Genomic DNA, 11,829 nt, shown 5'->3' with positions numbered 1-11,829 from the left:
ATTAAAATGGAAAGAATCAAAAAGGGCAAAATGGTAATTTTATGTGAAGTTTGGTCAAAGCTTCCAAAGGAAGCTTTGACTCTGATATTTTTCAGCCCAAAACCGTTCTTATCTCCTCTAGCAATATTTTTTCCTCTTCTCCTCCATGCTCCACACCATTCTTGAAGCTTCCATGCCATTTTCTCTTTATCCACCATGAAATCAAGTTTTCTTCAGTTTCCTTTCCATGTTTTCTTTTCCTTTCTTCTCCAAACTTCTTGAGCACTAAATCTACAACCTTTAACCCCAATTTCCAACACATCTAAACCCTAGGAGGAGAAGAAAGAAAAAGAGAGAAAGGAAGAAAAAGCTTGGTTTTGGTGATTCAAGCAAAGAACAGTAAGAATTCTTATTTTTGGCTAGAGTGGTCTTTGAAAATGAGTTAGTGACTTGGAGAAATGTCTTGTGGCAGCAAAGATTGGCTTGATTGGAGAAAAATTGGTAACATGTAAGCCAATAAACCCATGGGTAAATGAAGGACTCAAAATGGAAAAGGAAAACGGTAAGCTTAACACTATGTTTTAAAACATACAGTTAGTTGAATATTGTGATGGAATTATGGTTGTTGAAAGGATCTATTTGCATAAGATATTTGAAAATTGTTAAGACTGTATGGCATGTTGTTTGAAAGAAATCAAAAAGGAATATTGTGGATGGACGATTGAGAAACAAAGTATTGAAAGTTAGATAGATAACAATGCATGTAAACTAGGAAATAATCGAGTGAAAGTAAGAATAATTGTTGCTGCCATATATGTGGATTATGTGTAAAAATATAAGATGGATTTGGGTGAAAATTATTTAGAAAGGTTGAAGTACGCACGTGACATCATAAATAAGTTGTCGATGATATAATCTAAGGAATTTCGTAAGCAATGGATGTAAGTAATTTTGGTAAAAATGTATTAAGATGTGAGTTAATTGAAGATGGTTTCACGATAGGATGAAAATATAAATTTGAGTAAGGATTAATTGATTGAAGTGCTGCCCATATACGTATGTAATTAAATATATTGAGTTCGTATTATTGCTAGAAAGTGCAAAGATAAAGTTAGAGAACTGTGGTGGCATGCCGAAGTAAATAACGAGCGACCAGCCAGTGAAAATAGTTAGAAACACCTCCGAACAAATAGCGACTTAAAATCTCATTGTTGCTAAGTGAGTGAACTTGCATTAAAAGGTCTTGGGATATACACGTTTATGTTTGATTGAATCCTCTAAAACATTTTATTGATTTTTCTTCAAAAACTTGCACGGGAACAAGCCCTTATGAAATGTTTTTATGTTATGAAATAGATAGTGTAATAAATTCATATGTTTCTGTATAATAATATATATATATATATATATACTATGTCATAAATGGTACCATTGTGTGATAAATAACACTGTACATGTGCGGAGTGGGTAGTGCACATGCCGGTAATGATGCTGTCGTGATAGTTACAACCGTGCATGTGCAAAGTGGGCAGTGCACATGCCGGTAATGATGATGTCGTGATAGTTATAACCGTGCATGTGCAGAGTGGGCAGTGCACATGCCGGTAATGATGATGTCGTGATAGTTACAACCGTGCATGTGCGAAATGGGCAGTGCACATGCCGATAATGATGTTGTCTTGATAATTATAACCATGCATGTGCGGAGTGGGCAGTGCACATGTCGGTGATGATGTACATGAGCTGAATGAGGTGTGGTGCTATATTAATTGATATATGCTTAAGCATATGTATATGCAATAGAAAGATTATGATTATAATATGTGTTTATATTGCATGATAAATCTTAAAAATTTACCATTTGCATGTGAATTGATTTTATTGCAACAAGAACATTCTGTTTATACTGCCTTGCTTGGATGATTGCTGGAAATTTCCTCTCTTTCCAATTTCCCGCTAAATATGGTTCCTTCATTATGAAATGATTTAATAACCTGGGGTTGATGGAAGGATTTTAATAAGAACTTGAACTAGGTTGCACTATTTTCGAACTTAAGTGCATCATGATTTCTAAATCATTCCTTGTAATTGCTTATTCCCTTCCTATGTTCACTCACTGAGTTTATACTCACGTTTTAAATTTCATGTTTTCAGATTCAGGGGTGGTTAGGACGTAGATTGAGGTGTCTGCGTACTCCCATCTTTTAGGCAGGTACTTTGTCATTCAGTAGCCATATCTCCCATCCAGAGTCACTTCGCTGACAGTCAAGGTCTAATCATGTGTATATGAATACTTGGTGTGAAATATTAAGAATCATTTGTTACTCTATCTATAAATATATAGGTGGATGATGCCATTATGAATGTATGATTGATTTTTATGAATTGTTTTCATTGGAACAGTATTTGAATATTTCGAATTTTGGATTCTAAATGAATAGGGATTAATGTATAAGATCAATTTAGTAGGCTTGCTTGGGCTTAGTTGTGAGACCCTGTCAAGTTCGATTAAAAGACGGTATTATACCGAGTGGCACAACTAAGTTAAATCGAGTATTGAACTAATTCAAATAGAAATTCTAAGAGGAAATTGAAAATTTTGAAACCCACAGAATGGCTTAGAATAGTGATTCGGAGTTCAAGGTCCAGTTTGGAGTCCATCAGGAAAATTGACCGATTAGGGACAAAACGATTATTTTACCATTTGATGATAAAATGGAGATTTTTAGCCAAGATTTGATCACATTTGACCAAAAGTAATTATATGAAATATAATTATGATTAATGGAGTATAAAATGATGTTTAGTAGTGAAAATATTATGATTCCTAGTATTTTTGGAGCATAAGGGTAAAATGGTAATTTTGCCACTAGAGGACTAAACGAAAATTTTTATAAAATGAGTTTTTTTGCCCCATTTGGTTAATATTGATCAATGCTAGTATTATTTGAGGTTGAAAAGTAGAAACAATTTAATTCCGGTACATTTTGGAGTATAGAGGAAAAATCGTAATTTTTTCGCCCAGGGGGCAAATCGGTAAATTTTTTGCCCCAGCACTTGTCAAGGTCAAGGGATTTTATTCATCCTGTAAATGGATAAACATGAGAAATGTGTGGTGGAGAGAGATTGCTTAATGGCTAAGTATGACACATGGACCAATGGAATGGTGACATGTGTCAAAATCTGATCCATTCATTATTTTCTTTATAAAAGGCATAAAAATCAGCCCATTTCTCCCATAGTGATCAGCCAAACCAGAAGAGAAGAGAAACCAAGGAAGAACAAGCCCTAGGTGGGAAAAATCAAAGAGAAAGTGTTGGAATTCAAGGAAACAAGCTAGGTAAGTTCAAATTTCTTTAATTCTCCTTGATACCTAGCTTACCCATGCTTTTGTTCTTGATTTCCATGGTTGAATATTGAGTTATCATGATGAATTCAATTCTGAAAAATGGGTATGGAAGAGGAATTGTTGTTGGAATAATTTGATTTTAGACTATGTTAGTGTTTAGGGATAGTTAAGCATGGTTATGAGCAAAAACACAAAAGAAATATTCAATTTCTCTAGGGTTCCTTGTTGGTCAAACCATGAGGGCTGAATATCAATGGGGGATTGTTTTTATTTCAAGGAAAATGGCTTGGAAAATGATGAATTAAGGTAAAACGGTTATGTAGAAAAATTTTCGGTGCTAGTGCACCAAATGACCGAATTTTTCTATAAGGAACTGTAAGGGTTCTAATGCTGAATTTAGCTTTATTTAAATTAAGGTATTAGAGGAGAAATGGATTAATTTGGAGTGAAATTGGATGCATTGGCCAATTTAAGGTATTAGAGGAGAAATGGATTAATTTGGAGTGAAATTGGATGCATTGGCCAATTTATCAGATGAAAAATCGACTTAGGCCAGTACCGAGTCTAGATGGCTACCCGTGCATTTTTCATTTCATATCATATATATATCGAGCCTGAAATAGCCTCTGACTGTTAGAAACAATTTAATTGGATTATGTGTCATGGATTATGGCTAGGTGGTGAGCCATTGGATACGGGTAAAGGACTGTACCCGCGAATTGAAAATAGGAGTATTTCTACTCCTAATACAGGTGAGTGGACTTGCATTTCAAACTTGTTTTGGGGAATATGAAAGATTCTATCTAACTTGTCTTAGAAAATGTATCTTGGGAACAAGCTTTTAGTAAAATGATTTTATATTGTGAAAATGTGTTATACAATGATTTATGTGTTATCACAATATGATAAAATTCATGATATGCATTGGATGCTTCTTTGCATGTTGACTTCGACTCGGCTATGTGCAAGTAGGAGTGCACATAAGCCGTTGTTGACCCGGCTATGTGTGAGTGGGAGTACACATAAGCCGTTACTGACCCGGCTATGTGCGAGTAGGAGTGCACATAAGCCGTTGCTAACCCGGCTATGTGTGAGTGGGAGTGCACATAAGCCGTTGTTGACCCGGCTATATGCGAGTAAGAGTGCACATAAGTCATTGCTGACCCGGCTATGTGTGAGTGGAAGTACACATAAGCCGTTGCTGACCCGGCTATGTGTGAGTAGGAGTGCACATAAGCCGTTGCTGACCTGGCTATGTGCGAGTGGGAGAGCACATAAGCCGTTGCTGACCCGGCTATATGCGAGTAGGAGTACGCATAAGCCGTTGCATATGAGATGATGATGATGGGATGGTGTGCATGATGATGATGATGGGATGGTGTGCATGTTGATGATGGGTATATGGTTGTAAATGCAAATATGTAAGCATTTGTTTTGTTGGAATTTGAAAGTTTACATGTGTTACATGTTGCTATTGTTATTTTAGCAGGATGACTTGTTTTAAGGGAAAAATGAGACTTTTTCCTTGATGTTCTGGTTCTTGCTGCAGCAAGAATGAAGTTCGCTACAACGAGAAACTTTCTATCCATTTTGCTAACTTGTGGGTTTTTGCCATATATCTCATTTCTTTGGTACCATAGTTGAGCATGGATTTTTGTAAAGTGATTTACTCATGTGGGGTTTACATGAGGGGTTTAAAGGAGCTAAAACAATTGCATGGTGTTGAGAAAATGAATGCATCATGATTTTGATAAACATTCCTTATGGTATGCTTGTTCCCATCTTATTCACTCACTGAGTATTGTACTCACGTTTTATAAAAAAATTCATGTTTTCAGATCAGGTGACTGTTGGACCCCAGATCGAGGAGTCCCCATAGTGCATCTCCTGGGTATGTGTCTGACATTCGATAGTAATCCCTTTTATTGTAAATGTCTCCGCTGGAAGTCATGGGTCTTTTTGTATTATGAATACAATCTAACAATGTGAATATGTGTATGCAATGTAAATTGCTAAATACATGACTGGTATAGTGCATGTATATTATTATCGATAATGCCATTATGTTTTGGCTATGTTCACACTCGGAAAAAGGTGTGTGTGTATGCATGATATGATAAATTTGTTAAGCAAAGGTAAATGGATAGGCTTGCTTGGGCTTAGTGAGCTATGCTCATTGAGCTCATGCGCCGATCATGGCCCGAGAAATTGGGTCGTGACATTAGTGGGCTGAGCCCATTGGGCCCTTGTGCCGGTCATGGCCGAAAAATTGGGCTGTGACATATGTACCTTATGATTGGTAAATCTACCATGAGTGGCAATAGTTAATGTTATTTTGGGAAAATATAAATGCAGTTTTGATTGTTATAATTTACCGTTAAAGTACTTAAAAGGTTGTGATTATGAGATGTAAATGTAAGAATAGTTAACGGGATAATGAGTACGATTATATAAATAAGCTTGCTTGGGCTTAGTGGGCTACGTCCATTGGGCCCATGCGCCGGTCATGGCCCAAAAATTGGGTTTGAGTGTAAACATTTAATAATGGTTTGAGTGGTCAAGTTTGAACCACTATTGATGCCGATACGAGAAGAGCTTTAATGGCTAAATCAATTGATGAGGCATATGATTTGTTAGAGGAGATGGCTGCAAACAGCTACCAGTGACCAGCAAAGAGATCAATATATAAGAGAATAGCTAGAATTCATGATGTAAATGCCATTTCGGCACTATCCGCACATGTAGTAATTCTAACTAAGACACTTGAATCTTTTGGTACAAACTCCATTCAAAGTCCCTTTGTAGCTTGTGAGTATTGTGGAGATGATCATGCAAGTCATCAGTGTCCAAGTATGACAAAATTAGTGTAATTTGTGGGGAATAGACAATAGAATAACCCCTACTCCAACATTTACAACCTAGGGTGGAGGAACCATCCAAACTTCTCTTGGGCCAATAATTAAGGATCATCTTTATCTTTAAGGTCAAATGCACCTCTTGGATTCTAACAATAAGCAAAAGCGCTTATCCTAGATGAAATGTCAACTTTAGAGGATTTGTTGAGGCAATACATGACACAGAATGATAACATCATTCAGACTCAAGTGGCTCTCATTCAAAGTTAGGCAGCATCAATTCGAAATCTTGAGACTCAGGTTGGTCAACTTGCCAACTCATTAAATAATAGAGCTCAAGGGAACTTACCTAGTGATACAGAGGTTAAACCTAGGAAAGAAGGTAAGAAACAAGCTATGGCAAACACCTTGAGGAATGGAAAAAAGGTTGAAAGTAGTGTTAGGAAAGCTAGACTTCAAGATAAGCTTGTTAAGAATGAAACTGTGATTGAGACAACTAATAAGCAAATTTAAGAGAATGAAGCCAAGGCAAACCTACCACCACCACCTTTTCCTCAACACCTTCAGAAACAAAAGCTTGATAGGCACTTCTAAAAGTTTCTCGAGATATTCAGAAAGCTTCACTTCAACATTCCTTTCGCAGAAGCTTTAAAGAAAATGCTGTCATATGTGAACTTTCTGAAGGACATATTGACAATAAAAAAGGAAATTAGAGGAGTATAAGACAATTACATACACTAAGGAGTGCAATGCGATAATCCAAAACAAGATTCCACCGAAGCTTAAGGACCCAGAGAGCTTTTCTATCCCTTGCTCAATTGGTAATGTTAATTTTTCAAAAGCTTTGTGTGATTTAGGTGCTAGTGTCTCAATGATTCCTTTGTCTATTGTTAGGAGACTTGGACTAAAGGAGACTCAACCTACTACAATCAAATTGCAACTAGCAAACAAGACAATAAGGCAACCTTTTGGGATTATAAAAGATGTCTTGATTAAAGTGGGAAAATTATACATTCTAATGGACTTCGTTGCACGTGAGATGGAAGAGGATCAAAAGGTTCCGATCATAATAGGGCGTTAATTCTTGACGCTGCAAATGCACTCATCGATGTAAAGAAAGGTAGAATAACTTTCAAAGTTAGAGAGAAGTTAGTTAAATTTACTATTTTTAATGCAACTAAGTCTCCATCAACCATAGATCATTGCTATAAAGTGGACTTAGTTGATGAAGGTAAAGGTAATCTTACTCCATTACCTACAACTAAGTCAACATAAACTTTTGGGTTAGAGACACCACCACCACATCTCTAAACTAAACAATGTTACGATAAGCATAATCCACCACTTTCCAATGATCTTGATTTTGATGTAGGACTGCAAGTAGTACTTTCTAGTTCACGTATCCATCTTTTATAGGGAGACTTCAACCATATTGGTGGAAAACATTTAAAGTGGAAAAAGTTTTGTCTTATGGCTATATTGAAATTTTTAGTATGCTTACAAGGGCATTCAACGTAGTGAACCAAAACCTCAAGCATTATTACGGTGATGAAAAAGTGAGAAAAGAGGTATCATAGTCAGGCTAATAACTATAAAGAAACGCTTCTTAGGAGATAACCCAAGCTATATCTTTTTAGATTCAGTTGTTATTTTAGTTAATTTTTTTCTATTTAAATAATAGTTATAACCTTTCCCTATCTTGTTTTATTGAGTATGCAAGTTTGAAAAGCATAAAAATGAGGAGAAAGAAAATTAGAACTTTCAATGCATTACCATGATTAATAAGGGAGTTTGTTTTCCTTATGCTTTTTTAGGTTTGCACATTGAGGACAATATGCAATTTAAGTTTGGGGGAGGGTTTTATAGTTATTAGTTTTTGTGATGCTTTCAGGTTAGTTTATTTTTGTTAAAAATATTTTATGCATGTTTTAAAATTTTGAGCTAGAATTTGTTGCATCAATTTCTTTTAATTTACGTATCCAATGATACGATTCTAGTTATATTCTATACTGATTCTTTGAAACATGTGAATATTGTTTGAGTGTTATGTAAATTTTTATGCTAAGCTTTATCGTTAAGATGAGACTTTTACATGTTCAACACTATGTCTTTTGCTTTGATTCATTATACATATTTAGAGAAGGTTTATGTGAATGTGAATTTTTGAATTATGTATTGAGTTCTAGGATTTGTTTGATTCTCTCTCAAGGTGAAATTTTAGGCTATATTTAGTTAAGGAGATGATTTAGGCCATCTTCAGACCGATTGAGCCTTTTTAGCCTGCCTTTACAAAATTTATCCTTAGTTCACCCTTTTTAAGCTTAATATAACCATTTTCTTCGTTTGAACACTTAACTTTTAGTCTAGACCCTTATATAAATAGTTCCTATTTTTGCATCCCTCACTACTAAATGCAAAAGTCAATTTAGGAAGTGTTATGAGTTGAATAGTGAAAGAGGTAGTAAGGATGAAAAATGATGAAAGGTTCAAAAATATGATTGTATTATTCACACTGCCTAATAAAGAAATAAGTTTAGGGGTGTAATATTGATAAAAAGAAAAAAAAAAGAAAATGGGTATAACAAAAAGAAAAAGAATGAAGTGTTGAACAAAAAAAATTAGATTAAAAAGGGATACACTAGTGAAAGAAAATAAAGCTCTGAATAGGTCCTAGGTTGACTATGTGGTTAGGGTGATTTGAACTACATATTATTCCATATCCTACCTTGACCCTAGCCATACATTACAAGCTAAATAAAGTTCTACTGATCCTTAATTTAGTGTTAGTCAACATCAGCGGAGAGAGAGATGAAAAGCAAACTTATGGAATTTAATTACTAATTTGAATTTTGCAAGAATATAAACTTATCCAAATTGTACAATGTTCTAGGTGAAAAGATTGCACACACACATGAAAATCCACTTAACAATAAGCTTGCATTTGAATTGAAATATGAACTTGAATAATATTTGTGTGTTGTTTAGAGTTGAGAATTTAGATTAAATTTTGATGATATTAAAGGTGATTATTGAATTGGTGCAATTGACTTCTAGTTAAGTGTTTACTTCATTTAAGTTATTACATTTTATTTCATGTTTTGCTAGAGAACTAGCAAAACCTTAAGTTTGGAGGTGTGATAACTCTATCATATAGAGTTATTTTGACACATTTTGGGGCTTAAGTAGATAGACCTTTGAGATTTTAGATTCAAATTTTAGCATTTTAAATTTTGTTTGTAGTTTAAGTTCAATTACATGTTGAGATATTAATTTAAGTTATCTAAGTTTACTTTTGTTTGATTTTTGCTCTAAGTTACTTTAACAAAAGTTGTTGTTGATTTCTCCCTTTGCTTTGTTGGTTATTTGATGAAAAACCACACAAGTATGGTTATGGCATTAATCATACAAGCTGCAATATTTTGAGAATAAATTGGGCTACAGAAGTCCAATTGATGTGATTCTTTATCCATTAGAAAGCTAAGAGATACGGCTACAACTTTCATGTTTACTACTGCACCCAGTTCACATTGGAATATGATGGACTGTTATAGTTCTGTACAAGGCAACACATTGAGTGAAGCTTGCGGCCTTGAGTTGCTTAAAGTTGTAGCATCGAGGAAGCCAAGGCTACAATGTTGAGGAGAGCAAAGCCACAATGCTGGTGAAATGAAAGGCATCATACAAATTCCCAAGGCTAGAGCATCGCAACACTAAAGAGAAAAAAGGTCGCGGTGTTATTGTAGCAAAAGGGGTAATGTCGCGACGCCAAGGAACCCAAGGCTGTGGTGCTAGCCGCAGTACTATAGAATTTTCAAAAATAAAAGTTTGATGGGATTTTGGAAATTAGGTTACTTGGAGCCTATTTAATAGACCTTTTTTAGAGGTTTGGAGGGGAGACAGTAAGCAATTTCTCTGGAGAAAAAGAGTTAAAAACAAAGCAAAAAAGCAAGAGAATTTGAGGGAGAATCAAGATCACAAAGCTTAGACCCTTAGTTTCTCTCTCTACTTTTGTGTTTTTCTTATTTTCTTGACTTGGATTAATGGCTAATTTTCTTTAAATGAAGTTCTTAGTAGATATTATGAGTTAAACTATTTTTCTAGGATTTTGGTGGATTTCAACATATAATTTGAATATTTGTTTCTCTTTTATTTACTGTGAATGGGTATAGTTTTGCTTATTTAAATATGTTGTTAATGCTTTTGATTGTCTGGCTAACAATTAACTAATTTGTGAATCTAATTGAGACTCGACAGAAACATTTTAGGTTGGACTAAGTTTTGAATAATGTATGTTCACGTCACTAAAGTGATCGAATTCGCAATTCGAGTAGACATACACCAATTTCCATACATAGCCAAATTAGAATCCTAACTTAATGAACCTTATTTAATTGATTACTATAGACATTGAGTGACCTAATTAAGTTAATAATTTGTGCAAGCATCTTGGCAGAGACTTGTACATAGCATTGGATTCTAGGTTAGTAAAACCACCCATAAATGTAAATAATAAAAGAAGCTGGTGTCCGATGCAATGTTGAATGAACTCAAAATCCTAGGTTTTAGTATATTGCCTTCCTTAAGTAAATTTTAAGTCTTGTTAATGAATTTAATGTTCGCTTTAATTTAGTTTTAATTAATTTTCTATAAAATTTAGTTACTTGAATAAAATTAGTTTGTCATAGTTTTAGTACTCAGTAAAGATTTAAGAACAAATCTTTGTGGAATATTGTCATGACCCAGAACTCTCATCGAGCCCGTGACAACCGTCGCGACGTCCCGATAGACATTCATTACTCGAAATGTCAATCAAAACCTCTCAAGGCTTAACATCAATTTTTCTCGCGTACCTCGTGAGTATTAGTTACTAAAATCATGTTTTGAGAGATTATAAACTATTTCCAAATTAAAACAATAGAAAAATAAATTTTTTTCTCACAAGGGCATTTTGGTTATTTTTCCTCAAAAATTTCAAAATCTACTAAAAATGTAGTATGCGAGTACAAAACACATAATTCATAATCAAAAATAAGTTTAAACATCTAAAACCTTCATTTAAAATAAAATTATGATTATTTGAATATAATAAAAATATTCAATAAAATATTCTATTTTTTTATAAAACAATATTTATAAAGTTACTGGTAAATAATTTTTATAGCGTAAAATCTAAATAAATTCATACATACTGTAATACAGATAACCAAAGTATAAAATTTAATTTACAGTGACACATGGGCCTTCAAATGACAAAAGTGAACGAAGGCTGTGAACCTACGATTTTTAAGGAAGTAAAGCCAACTGTAGCCTTCGACGATATCTGCTATCTACAGCTTATTCTGAGCCTGAAATGGGTGGAAAGGAGGGTGGTGAGATTATATAATCCCAGTGAGTAAACAAACACCATTCAAAATATATAAAGTCGTGTAAATGGAGACGATTAAAATATTCCATCTCAATATGTAATTCATAACATAAATATTCATTTCATTTAAATAATCAACATGGCTTATGAGTATCTTAAAAGCTTGGCTCCTGCCAAAATCATTCTCAGGAATACCTTGGCCGAGGCATTTAACCGAGTCCGCCAAGGCTATTAAAAAGTTTCGTATACACATAAACATATTTTTTAGCTTGAAAAACACA

The 11,829-nt window shown here is 34.3% G+C and overlaps 1 long non-coding RNA gene across 1 annotated transcript; it reads left to right on the top strand.

Annotated features, from left to right (window-relative positions):
• On the top strand, positions 501–2,447 carry LOC108660758. The gene is made up of 2 exons (XR_001926432.1): positions 501–541; positions 2,134–2,447. It is a non-coding gene; the product is annotated as an uncharacterized LOC108660758 (long non-coding RNA).

The sequence above is a fragment of the Theobroma cacao genome, chromosome 2 (genome assembly GCF_000208745.1).
Source record: "Theobroma cacao cultivar B97-61/B2 chromosome 2, Criollo_cocoa_genome_V2, whole genome shotgun sequence".
NCBI classification, from domain to species: domain Eukaryota; kingdom Viridiplantae; phylum Streptophyta; class Magnoliopsida; order Malvales; family Malvaceae; genus Theobroma; species Theobroma cacao.
Note: the sequence above shows the minus strand (reverse complement) of the source record. Positions and strands in the feature narration are given on the sequence as shown.